The 11,924-nt window shown below is 37.7% G+C and overlaps 1 protein-coding gene across 3 annotated transcripts in view; it reads right to left on the minus strand.

Moving 5' to 3' along the window:
• The window catches only part of FAN1 (FANCD2 and FANCI associated nuclease 1), a 53,554-nt gene extending 52,867 nt beyond the window's left edge, over positions 1-687 (minus strand). Inside the window, exon 1 of one of the 3 annotated variants that reach the window (XR_013160644.1) lies at positions 242-687. The gene's annotated coding sequence lies outside the window, so the exon portion shown is untranslated. The remainder of the gene's footprint in view (positions 1-241) is intronic. The other 2 variants (XM_077124004.1, XM_077124005.1) reach the window with 2 other exon arrangements.
• Between the last annotated feature and the right edge of the window lie 11,237 nt (positions 688-11,924).

Consider the following 11,924-nt stretch of genomic DNA (forward strand, 5'->3'; position numbering starts at 1 on the left):
CACCATAAAATACGGACTGGACAACACAGGGACACGTTCCAAAATTTCTTGAAGGTCTAAAAATTATAGGCTTGCTAAAGAGGAAAAACTGTTCCAGAGCCTTTTATAAAACTACTTTATAAGTACTCTTTTCTGGCAGAGATAATGATCTATGCCTCAAAGACCTTTGTACAAAAAAACTCACAGGCAGGGGGTGAGCCCGGCCGGACCTTCCCATCCCCAACCGTACACGTCTGCTCACCTGGGATTATCCGACAGAGACCCGGCCGCCGGCCGGGGAACACGCGCTTCCTTCTACCCGGGCCGCCGGCCCTCCGGTGTAGCCGGCCAGCGCCGCATTCACTCTTGCGCTCCGGCACCCGCGGCCCCAACACCACCCGCATTCCAGATCAGGCTGTCCTGTGCTTCCCACCTTGCTCCGCGCGCCCAGGCATTCCCAGCCGAACCCTGCGTCCCGGTTCGCTGCAGGCACAGCAAGTTGAGGCTCGAGTGATCGATCTCCAGTCTGTCTATGTGGAGATTTTCATCTTGCAAGGAAGTCTGAGTCCTGGAGGGAGAGAAGGTGTCTCCTTTTCACACCTGGAAAAAGCGGGTCTGAAGACCGCCGTGCACGCTTTCTCTGTAAGTGAGGGAAAAATGAAGAGGTAAACGGTAGGATCCATGTCCTTGGTTTGAAGGATTGTTGAGCTGGGATTGAACTAAGAGAGTGGAATATTAGGTGATGGTCACAGAATGGTATGCTTGGAGCTGAAATAATGGAGGAGATGCAGTAATCACAAGAACTAGTGTCAAACCATGTACATGTATGGTGGAAATGGTCCAGTCCAAGAGCACTGAAGAGGAGGTCAGGGAATCGAACTAAAATCATCAAGGAACGAGAAGTGATTTAGGGAGTGGGAGGATGGAGAGGGGTGATTGGTAGATGACTATAACAAAAAGAGGTAATGATAATGACCTGATGATGTGAGATTCAAAGATGTGAATGGAGGGGGTTAGAAAAGTGTAGAGAGAATGTTCTGGAGAAACAAGGACATCTACTCAATCCATCTCCAGGACAAGTGAAGACCTGGATGGCTGAGGAAAAGAAAAACAACCACAGAAAAACATCCATCATTTGGAAAAGCTGCTGAAGAAGCACTGTCCTCAGGGGAGAGTCTTGGTTTTCCTAGTTGAAGAGGTTCACGGAATCCCATTGCTGGTGTGATGAATTTTCTGAACCCAATCTCATTTTTTAGATGCATAAAATAGGCAGACTCTTGCTTTCAGCAAAGACAGAATACAAGAACCAGAGTTATCCTCCTGACTTAAACAATTAGAAAACCAGACCAAAGATATGAAAAAATGGTTCTCAGACATTGACAAGAGGCACTGCAGGATTGTGGTCCTGAGAGAGGGATAACAAAGCAAGACCTATGATTGCACCAGCTTGCTGCTTAGAGGCAGTTTCAGGACACAGCAAAGATGGCCTTGCTGAGTTGAGGAAATAGAGGTCAATATTCATGGAGACCAAGGTGGTTAGACTTTATAGAACAGAATACCAGAGAGGAGAAAGCTGCACCTCTCTAGTGCTCTAGGGGTCTAGACACTGGTTCCCTTGAGCCTTTGACTGAATGATGATCAACATAAATCTGAGACTGGGGAAAGAACCACCATGAAAATAAAGGCAGACTGATTCTCAGAGCCATATGGGACTTAAATTAGCCTTAGGTTAAATGCTGCCCTGGACACATTTAAGTTTAATTAAAAGCCAGCATCAAAAGGATCCAACTGATTCCAAGTAATGAAACTGCACACCAGAACAAAATTCAAAACTATATAAAGGGATACAAGAAATCTAGCACCTAACAATGTAAATGTTGTGTATACTGAAGAAAGGCTGGCTAGACTATTCAATAAATTCTTCTGGGAGAACTGTTTACCTATATGGAAAAATGAATTGAATCTCTATCTCACACCACATACAAATATCAAAGCCAGATGGATAAATGAATGAATGTGGAAAGCAAAACTTTAAAATGTTTAGAAGAAAACAGGAATAAATGAATGCATATGGAAAGCAAAACTTTAAAATGTTTAGAAGTAAACATAGGAAAAAACTTTATGATCTTGAGGGCAGTATAGGATGCCTTAAAAAAAAGACAAAAAGTGCCATAAAATTGATAAACATGACTATAGATAAATTAAGCACTTTTACTCCTAAAAAATGCACAAAGAAAATTTCCATTTGCACACTAAGCTGCAAGATGCTACAACACATCTAAATAATAAAGGGTTAGTATCCAGAATATATTAAGCGCTACATCAAACCATTAAGAACAACCCAATACAAAAGAGGGTAAGGACATGAAGAGTTATTTACAGGAATAAGGACTCTACCTCCATAATGGCCAAGAAATTTGTGTTTGTATAGCACTAAAGCACTTGCAGTTAATAAGAATAAACAATATAAAGGTTATAAATAATATAAAATTAAATGCTATTGTGCCAGTTTGAATCTGTCCTGTACCCCAGAAAAGCTAAGTTATTTTATCCTTATTCAATATTGCTGGGTGGGAGCATTTTGATTGTTTTCGTGGCGATATGATCCATCCAATTATGGATGGTAACTTTCGATTAGATAGTTTCCATGGAGATGTGTCTCCACCCACTCAAGGTGTGGTTGCTTACTAGAGCCCTTTAAGAGGGAACCATTTTGGAAAAAACTTTAGAGCCCACACAGCCAGAAAACTCTGGAGATGAAAAAGGAAAATGCCCCTGGGTGGAGCTTCAGGAAACAAGAAGCCTGGAGATAAAGTAGTAGACAGTGACATGTGCTTTCTCACAGCTGAGAGAGACACCCCAAACTTCACTGTCCTTTCTTGAGTGAAGGTAACCTCTTGTTAGTGCCTTAATTTGGTCATTTTCACAGCCTTAGAATTGTACGCTTGCAGCTTAATAAATTCCCCTTTTTAATCCATTTCTGGTATATCGCATTCCAGCAGCTTTCAAACTAGAACAGCTACTATGATTACAAAATCATAAACAAATTAAAAGCAATTATACACAAAGTGTAAAAAAACAAAACAAAACTGAAAACACTGAAGAATGACCAAAAGCAGGCAGAAACTTGCAGCATATCCTTAAAGAAAAAGAACTACATTGCATCATATTCATGTGGCTTTTCACCTCAGGGCATTCTCAGACTAGTTGGCATCCAGTATCTGAAACTTGAGCTCATAGATACAGTCTTATTGCTTTGAGGCTGAAAAGTGAGAAGTCGTGGGAAGAGGGGAGCCACAGTGGGATAAGTCCCAAAATCTGCATATAAACTCTGTCAAAATTGACAGCTGACTTCTGAACTATGCATGCACAGGGGAATTAATAGAAGCCCAGTGGGAAGCAATGGCAATAAGGTAAAAAAAATCTGAGTGCAGAATTAAGTTGCTGCCAATTGCAGGGGAGAGAGAGGTGGGAGTTTTATTTCATTCAAGTTAAATGTCTGCCAAGATAAAAATAAACACTGTCCAGTGGCAGATAACAGAATCCATACAGGTAAAATATTATCCACACAAAACTGTAGGAGCAAAAAATACTAGATATGTGAGAAGCAGAAAAATGTGACTCACACTCAAAAGAAAAATTAAACAGTAACAAATCCGAGACGACCTAGTTTTTGGTATGTATTATATAAGAATTCAGCGAAGAAATAGAAACTATAAAAAAGAACAAAATGGAAATTCTAGATGTGAAAAGTGCAATCTATGAAATAAAAATCAACTGATGGCTTTACAGCAGAATAAAGATGGTATGAAAAACGATCAGTGAATATAAACTAGAGCCACAGAAATTATTTAAAATGTGTAGAATTTTTTTTTTAATGAGCAGAACCTGAGATAAATGTGGAAAAATATTAAGTGGTCTAACATACCTGTTAATTTGAATCCCAGAAGAATAGAAGGTATTGGGGTAGGAATTTTAAACATAATAGGCAAAAAATATAAAAGTTTGGTGAAAATCATGAATTTGAACATTATTGAAAGCCCAGTGAATCCCAAGCATGAAAAACAATAAAGAAATGCTACTCCTAGGCACACTGTAATCAAACAGATGAAAAACAGAAGATTTTGAAAGCTGCCAAGGAATAATGACATGTTACATGTAAGTAACAACCATACAAATAATGGTTGATTTATCAGAAAAAATGGAATTCAGGGGACAATAACATCTTTGATGTGCTGAAGCAAAGACTGCCCATCCAGAATTCTGTATCAAGCTAAAATATCCTTGGGAAAAAAATATGTAAAACTGGGCAAATTTATCACAAGTAGACCTTCCTTACAACAAATGATTAACTTCTCCAGGCTCAAAGAAGATGGCACCAGATGGAAACTAGGATTTATAAGCAGCAAATAAAAAACACCAAAAATTATAAATATGGGTATAGATTTAAGACTACATGTTCTAATTTTTAAAATATATTTAAAAGACATATGAAAGCTTAAAACAAAAAACACATTGTCGAATTTAAAATATAGATAAAATATATATAACTAGCAAAAAAAGATGGGAGTGTTAATGTAACTACACTGTTGCAAGGGTCTTAAATTTTATAGGAAGTGGTACAATATTAACTATAAATACAAGTATACCTCAGAGATAATGCAGGTTCAGTTCCAGACCACTGAGACAAAGTGCATATCACATTAAAATGAGTCATACGAGTATTTTGGTTTCTCAGTGTATATAAAAGTTATGTTTACACTTATTCTGTAGTCTATTAAGCGTGCAATCACATTGTTGTCTATATACACCTTAATTAAAATGTGGCATAGAGACACAAAGTGAGCACATGCTATTAGAAAAACAGTACTCATAGATCTGCTCAATGCAGGGTTGCCAAAACCTTTAATTTGTGTGAAATGCAATAAAGTGAAGTGTAATAAAACAAAGTATGCCTATAGACTGTTATAAGTATGTATATTTTAATCCTAACACAACTAAAAAATAATGCAAAGATGCAGAGGAATGATTTTAACAGGAAGTAAAATAGAATATTAATATATTTGATTAATTTTCTTTCATTAAGAAAGCAGTAATGAAGGACAGAGGGATAAAATCAAAAAGGACAAAGAGAAAAACAGCACAATGGAAAGAGCAAATACAACCAAAACAATAATTATTTAATATGTACAAAGACTATATACTCCAAATAAGAGTCTGTCATATTAGATTTAAAAAGCAATTCTTAACTAAATACCATGTGTAAAAGGCACAGGTAATTTGAACGCAAAAGAGAGAAATTCAAATACTAATAAAAAGTACGCTGTAGTGCTATGTTGAGACAAAGTAGACTTCAAGACAAGGAGCACTACCAGAGATAAAGAGGTCATCTTATAAAGTCAAAGGATCAGTTCCCCATAAAAATCATAAATTGGTATGCATTTAATAACAGGGTTTCAAAATACATGAAGCAAAAAACAGAACTGAAGGAAGGAGACACAATTGTGGCTTATAGATGAAATCCATAATCATAGTTAGAAATTTTAACATTGTTCTCTCTGTAATTGATAAACTAAAAACTCAGAAGAAGGATATAGAATATCTGAACAAAACTATCAAAGCTTTGACCTAATTGAAATATGGAACACTATATCCAACAACTGTAGAATATACATTCTTTCCTTCTCTCAGCAGTGTCAGTTTAATCATTTTGAATTCACTTTCTGTATATTTTAAGCTTGAGCAAAAGATATGCATTGAATAGAAGAAAAGATTTTCATCACTGAAAATGACATTACAAATATGAAAAAAGCAAATACTAGAATATAATGAGCAATGACTGAAAGTGGAGATACTAAGGTGAACATATAGGTGGAATATGTATATCATATTGCACACACACACACGCACACACACAACTCCCTAGCTCTGTTGAGTGGTCCCTGTAGCACTGAGTACACCCACATTCAAATCTTAGTTTATAAATACCATTCTCCACTAAGATAAATCAGGGTCCCTTAGAATAATGGCTGATTCCAATTCTGGGGCAGAGAAAGTACATGATAAGCCAGGAAAATCTTGTAGCACCAGAAAATAAGGAAGTTCTTAAAAGAATGATGGGGACATGTGAGGACTAAGGAGTCAGATTGAAGGGCCGCCACTGACAGATTACAGACAATTGCAACATAAAAATAAATGACAGTAAAGGATTATAAAGCATTCAAAAAATAAAAATCCATGAATTCATACCAAGAGAAAGTTCCTTATCATAGAATGCCAGTTAATAAAAACAGAAGAAATGATAGAGTTAGAAAATCATCAGTTGATGCTAAAATTGGTGAATGTTTGATGAGAAAAGGAATTCTTACAGTACCAAAGTATCTCCCAATTACTTACTAATTAATAAGGAAAAATAGTAACTTTACAGTGGGGAAATCTGAGAGTCAACATCTTAACTGACTGACCATTTTCATCACCAACTTCACCGAAACACACTATCTTGAACCTCAGTTTATGACGCACTGAAGACACATCACTGTTGTGGTTTTCCTGCCAAAAGATGTATAACCTGAATCTTACCACGAGACAACAGACAAACCCAAATTTGAGGGACATTCTACAAAACAATTGGCCTGTACACTTCAAAAATGTTACCATCAAGAAAAACAAAGAAAGGCTAAGGAACTGTTCCAGAACCCTGGAGACTTAAGAGACATGACAACTAATTCAATCATCCTGAATTGCAGCCCGGACCAGGGAAAAAAGTGCTATAAAGGACATTATTGGCACAAGTGACAAAATTTGAATATAGACTGTGGATTAGACAATACTGCTGTATCAATGTTAACTCTTCTGGTTTTAATAATTATTCTGTGGCTATATGTAAGTGAATGTCCTTATTCTTGGGAAATACATACTGAAGTACTTGGGGATAAAGAGCCACTATGTCTCCAACTTCCTCTCAAATTGCTGACTAAAAAAAAGAGGAGAAAGGAAATTATAAAGCAAGTGGGGATAAATTCATTGGAATTTTTCTAACTCTAAAACATAAAAAATGAACTATTTTTAAATGCTGCACAGAGATTTATCATGTCAAAATGCTTGATTTCGTTAGTGATAAGAAAAATATAAACAGGTATCACAAAGATATATCATTGTATAACCACCAGAAGGGCTGAAAATTAAAAAAACCAATACCAAGTGCTGACAAAGATGTGATTAAAGTGTCAATTTATACAATACTTTAAAAACTATTTGACATTATTTTTTGGACTTGAACAGATTATGTTCTTTTACCTAGCAATTCTACTCTGAAATGCATTAGTGTACTAACTGCACTCTAGCACTGGACAACAGGTCATCCAAAAACATATTTTTGTAATAGTGTTAAACTGGTAACAAACGTCATCAAGAGACCAGGAAAATAAGAATATAGTATACTCATATACTATTATATCATACTGAAAATGAATTTCAGCTACATATAACCTTATAGATGAATTTGAGGGAAATCAACGTCAAATGGAAAAAGCAAATCTATGGACAGATATAGTGTTCAATTTTCATAAAGTTCAAATGTGAGCAAAGTTAAACAATATATTATCTAAGGATAATATATTGTGGTAAGAAATACAGAAGCAAAGGAATGATAAACACAACTCAGAATCACGGCTACCTCTACCAATTTAAGATGATTAAAGGGATAGTAAGGAATATGCAGAGAATTGTTTTTAGATAAATGGTGGTTTCATGGGTGTTTTAGTATGCTTCTAATTAAAAAACTAAGTATTCCACTAGAATGAGCACTTCTTAAGGGCAAGAATGATCGTTTTGTTCAGTTACAGAGTAAGTACTTGGAATAAATGTAATCTTTACAGGAAATATTACCTTTATAAAAGTAATGGGAAGTCACTGAGATGGGAAAGAAAAAAAAAGTGAAGATAAAACTGATTTTAACTCTACAAATATCAAACTGCCTTGGGACATAGATAAAATGAATCATCATTTCAGGATCAAACATCCCGAACCTGACAAATTATGAAGAGATATTTATCAAGGGGAAGAGCATTAAGCCCTCAGTGCCTAGGAACTGGCAAACTGTCAGAATTTAAAAAGAAAATAGCCAGTGATAGGACCATATGCTACTCAAATCACACTGACATTTCCAGTCAGGCTAGATGGAGACCAGATTATTCATACTATTCATTTAGAAGATAAATGTACACTTGTGAAGAGATCTCTTACCTCTAAGAAAGCTTGAAACAAATTACAGTTCAGTACCACTGGTGCTTTATCCTGACCCTACATGGCTATTTTACCCAGCTTCTACATTAACAGGAATGCAGCTTGCCAACCTCCAGACTCCTCTTGACCACTGTGATTATCCCTTGCAGATGAAAAACCAGAAAGGTGCTTCCTGTTGCTTCAGCTGAATCATATTAATAGTAACACAATTAGTTCTCATTCCTTGCTCATCTGGAGTAAGGATTGAGGCAGTTTCATCAAAGTATCATTGAGGGCCTATCAGACAAGAGGCAATTTTTCCTGGATGGGGAGGTTGCAACAATTAGCACCTAGTCAGCAAGATTCTACAACTGCCAGTCTACCTCATATCCCTTCTAGATTAAATCTTGTCCTCTGTGCACCTGACTATGGATGATACACTTTAGGCTATACTAAACCTTTGCTCAGGGGACATGAGATCATTTCCAAAATGGAGAAATGTAAAGAAAGTGGGTGAAAATCCTACTGGTTTTGTGAAACGATGACAGAGCAATGGAGTAGAATAAAAATCCCAGATGGGAGAAGATGGCGGCTTAGTAAGACACGCGGGTCTTAGTTCCTCCTCCAGAAAAGCAACTAAAGAAACAGAAACAATACGAAACAGCTCCCGGACTCACGACAGAGACCAAAAAGACAGCGTACCCCATTCTGGAACAGCTGAACGGGCAGGGAGAATCTGCTGCGGTGAGATACCCGAGGGGCGCGCGTTTTCCCGGCCGGGGCAGCTGGCGACTGGGGTCCCCTCCACGCACGTGGCTCCCCGGTCTGACTGGGAACGTTGGATAGCGGGGCCCTCCTGTCACGCTTGGCGTTTCGGGCCAGCTGGGCAATTAGGACCAGCACTCTCCCAAGCCGCGGCGGCCAGTGACCCCCGCCTCCACGCGCGGTTTCCCGGGCCGACTGCCGTGCAGACAGACGAGCGCCACGAGCGCCACCTACTGGGCAGGAAAAGAAAAACAGAGCCCAGAGATTTCACAGAAAAAGCTTTCAACCAGCTGGGTCCCACACCCAGGGAAATCTGATCAAATGCTCAGACACCAGCAGAAAATAATGGATGACGCTCGGAAAATTGAAGATATGGCCCAGTCAAAGGAACAAACCAATAGTTCAAATGAGATACAGGAGCTGAGACAACTAATGCTGAATATACGAACAGAAATGGAAAAACTCTTCAAAAACCAAATCAATAAATTGAGGGAGGCCATGAAGAAGACATGGGCTGAACAAAAAGAAGAAATAGAAAATCTGAAAAAACAAATCACAGAACTTATGGGAGTGAAGGACAAAGAAGAAAAAATAGAAAAAACAATGGATACCTACAACGGTAGATCTAAAGAGACAGAAGCTACAATTAGTGAACTGGAGGATGGAACATCTGAATTCCAAAAAGAAACAGAAACTATAGGGAAAAGAATGGAAAAACTTGAGCAGGGGATCAGGGAACTGAATGACAATATGAAGCGCACAAATATACGTGTTGTGGGTGTCCCAGAAGGAGAAGAGAAGGGAAAAGGAGGAGAAAAACTAATGGAAGAAATTATCACTGAAAATTTCCCAACTCTTATGAAAGACCTAAATTTGCAGATCCAAGAAGTGCAGCGCACCCCAAAGAGAATAGACCCAAATAGGTGTTCCCCAAGACACTTACTAGTTAGAATGTCAGAGGTCAAAGAGAAAGAGAGGATCTTGAAAGCAGCAAGAGAAAAACAATCTGTCACATACAAGGGAAACCCAATAAGACTATGTGTAGATTTCTCAGCAGAAACCATGGAAGCTAGAAGACAGTGGGATGATATATTTAAATTACTAAAAGAGAAAAACTGCCAGCCAAGACTCCTATATCCAGCAAAATTGTCCTTCAAAAATGAAGGAGAAATTAAAACATTTATAGACAAAAAGTCACTGAGAGAATTTGTGACCAAGAGACCAGCTCTGCAAGAAATACTAAAGGGAGCACTAGAGTCAGATACGAAAAGACAGAAGAGAGAGGTATGGAGTAAAGTGTAGAAAGAAGGAAAATCAGATATGATATATATAATACAAAAGCCAAAATGGTAGAGGAAAATATTATCCAAACAGTAATAATACTAAAAGTTAATGGACTGAATTTCCCAATCAAAAGACATAGAATGGCAGAATGGATTACGACCCAGCAATACCACTGCTAGGTATCTACTCAAGGGACTTAAGGGCAAAGACACAGATGGACATTTGCACACCAGTGTTTATAGCAGCATTATCTACAATTGCAAAGAAATGGAAACAGCCAAAATGTTCATCAACAGACGAGTGGCTAAACAAACTGTGGCGTATACCTACGATGGAATATTATGCAGCTTTAAGACAGACTAAACTTATGAAGCATGTAATAACATGGATGGACCTAGAGAACATTATGCTGAGTGAGTCTAGCCCAAAACTAAAGGACAAATACTGTAAGGTCCCACTGATGTGAACCGACATTCGAGAATCAGCTTGGAATATATCATTGGTAACAGAGACCAGCAGGAGTTAGAAACAGGGTAAGATAATGGGTAATTGGAGCTGAAGGGATACAGATTGTGCAACAGGACTAGATACAAAAACTCAAAAATGGACAGCACAATAATACCTAAGTGTAATGTAACTAGGTTGGAACACTGAATGAAGCTGCACCTGAAATATGGTTTTTTGTTTGTTTGTTTGTGTGTTTGTATCTTTTGTTTTTGTTTTTTTCTTTTTCCTTTTTATATATATATATATATAATTAGTATTATTTTAATTCTCTTCTCTATATTAACATTCTATATCTTTTTCTGCTGTTTTGCTAGTTCTTTTCCTAAATCGATGCAAATGTACTAAGAAATGATGATCATACATCTATGTGATGATACTAAGAATTACTGAGTGCATTTGTAGAATGGAATGATTTCTAAATGTTGTGTTAATTTCTTTTCTTTTTTTTGATTAATAAAAAAATTTAAAAAAAAAAAAATTGTTATGTACCCCAGAAAAGCCATGTTTACTTTCCTAAACCAGTCTTGTGGGTGCAGACCCAGCATTTAGAGTGGAAAGTTTGATTGGATTATTTCCATGGAGGTATGACATGCCCAATTGTGGATGTGACCTTTTGATTAGATGGAGATGTGACTCTCCCCATTTAAGGGGGTCTTGATTAGTTTACTGGAGTTCTTTACAAGGGGAAATATTTTGGAGGAAGCTCAGCTGCTTGGAGAACAGTTTCTTCAGAGCTGACATTTGGAGATGCTTGGAGTGCCAACAGAGAGAGAGCAAATGCCTGGAAATGGACAATAGAAGATGCAGAGTCCAGCAGACATTGCCATGTGCCTTCCCATGAGATGCTATGCAAGTCCTAACCCAGAGTTGTGTCCTGCAGGAGCTAAGTGGGGCCCACAGATGCTTAGAAGTGAAACTGCTGACATCAGAAGCTTGAAGCAATAGAACCAGGAACAAAGGACCGGCAGACACCAGCCGCATGCCTTCCCATGTGACAGATAATGACCTTTCTTGAGTTCAGGTATCTGTCTCTGGGTGCCTTAGTTTGGATATTTTTATAGTCTTAGGACTATAAACTTGTAACTAATAAATTCCCTTTTAAAAGTCAAAAAAAAAAAAAAAAAATCCCAGAACCTGAACACCTCTGCTGTCGAAAGCTAGTTGTG

The sequence above is a fragment of the Tamandua tetradactyla genome, chromosome 12 (genome assembly GCF_023851605.1).
Source record: "Tamandua tetradactyla isolate mTamTet1 chromosome 12, mTamTet1.pri, whole genome shotgun sequence".
Taxonomy (NCBI): Eukaryota; Metazoa; Chordata; class Mammalia; order Pilosa; family Myrmecophagidae; genus Tamandua; species Tamandua tetradactyla.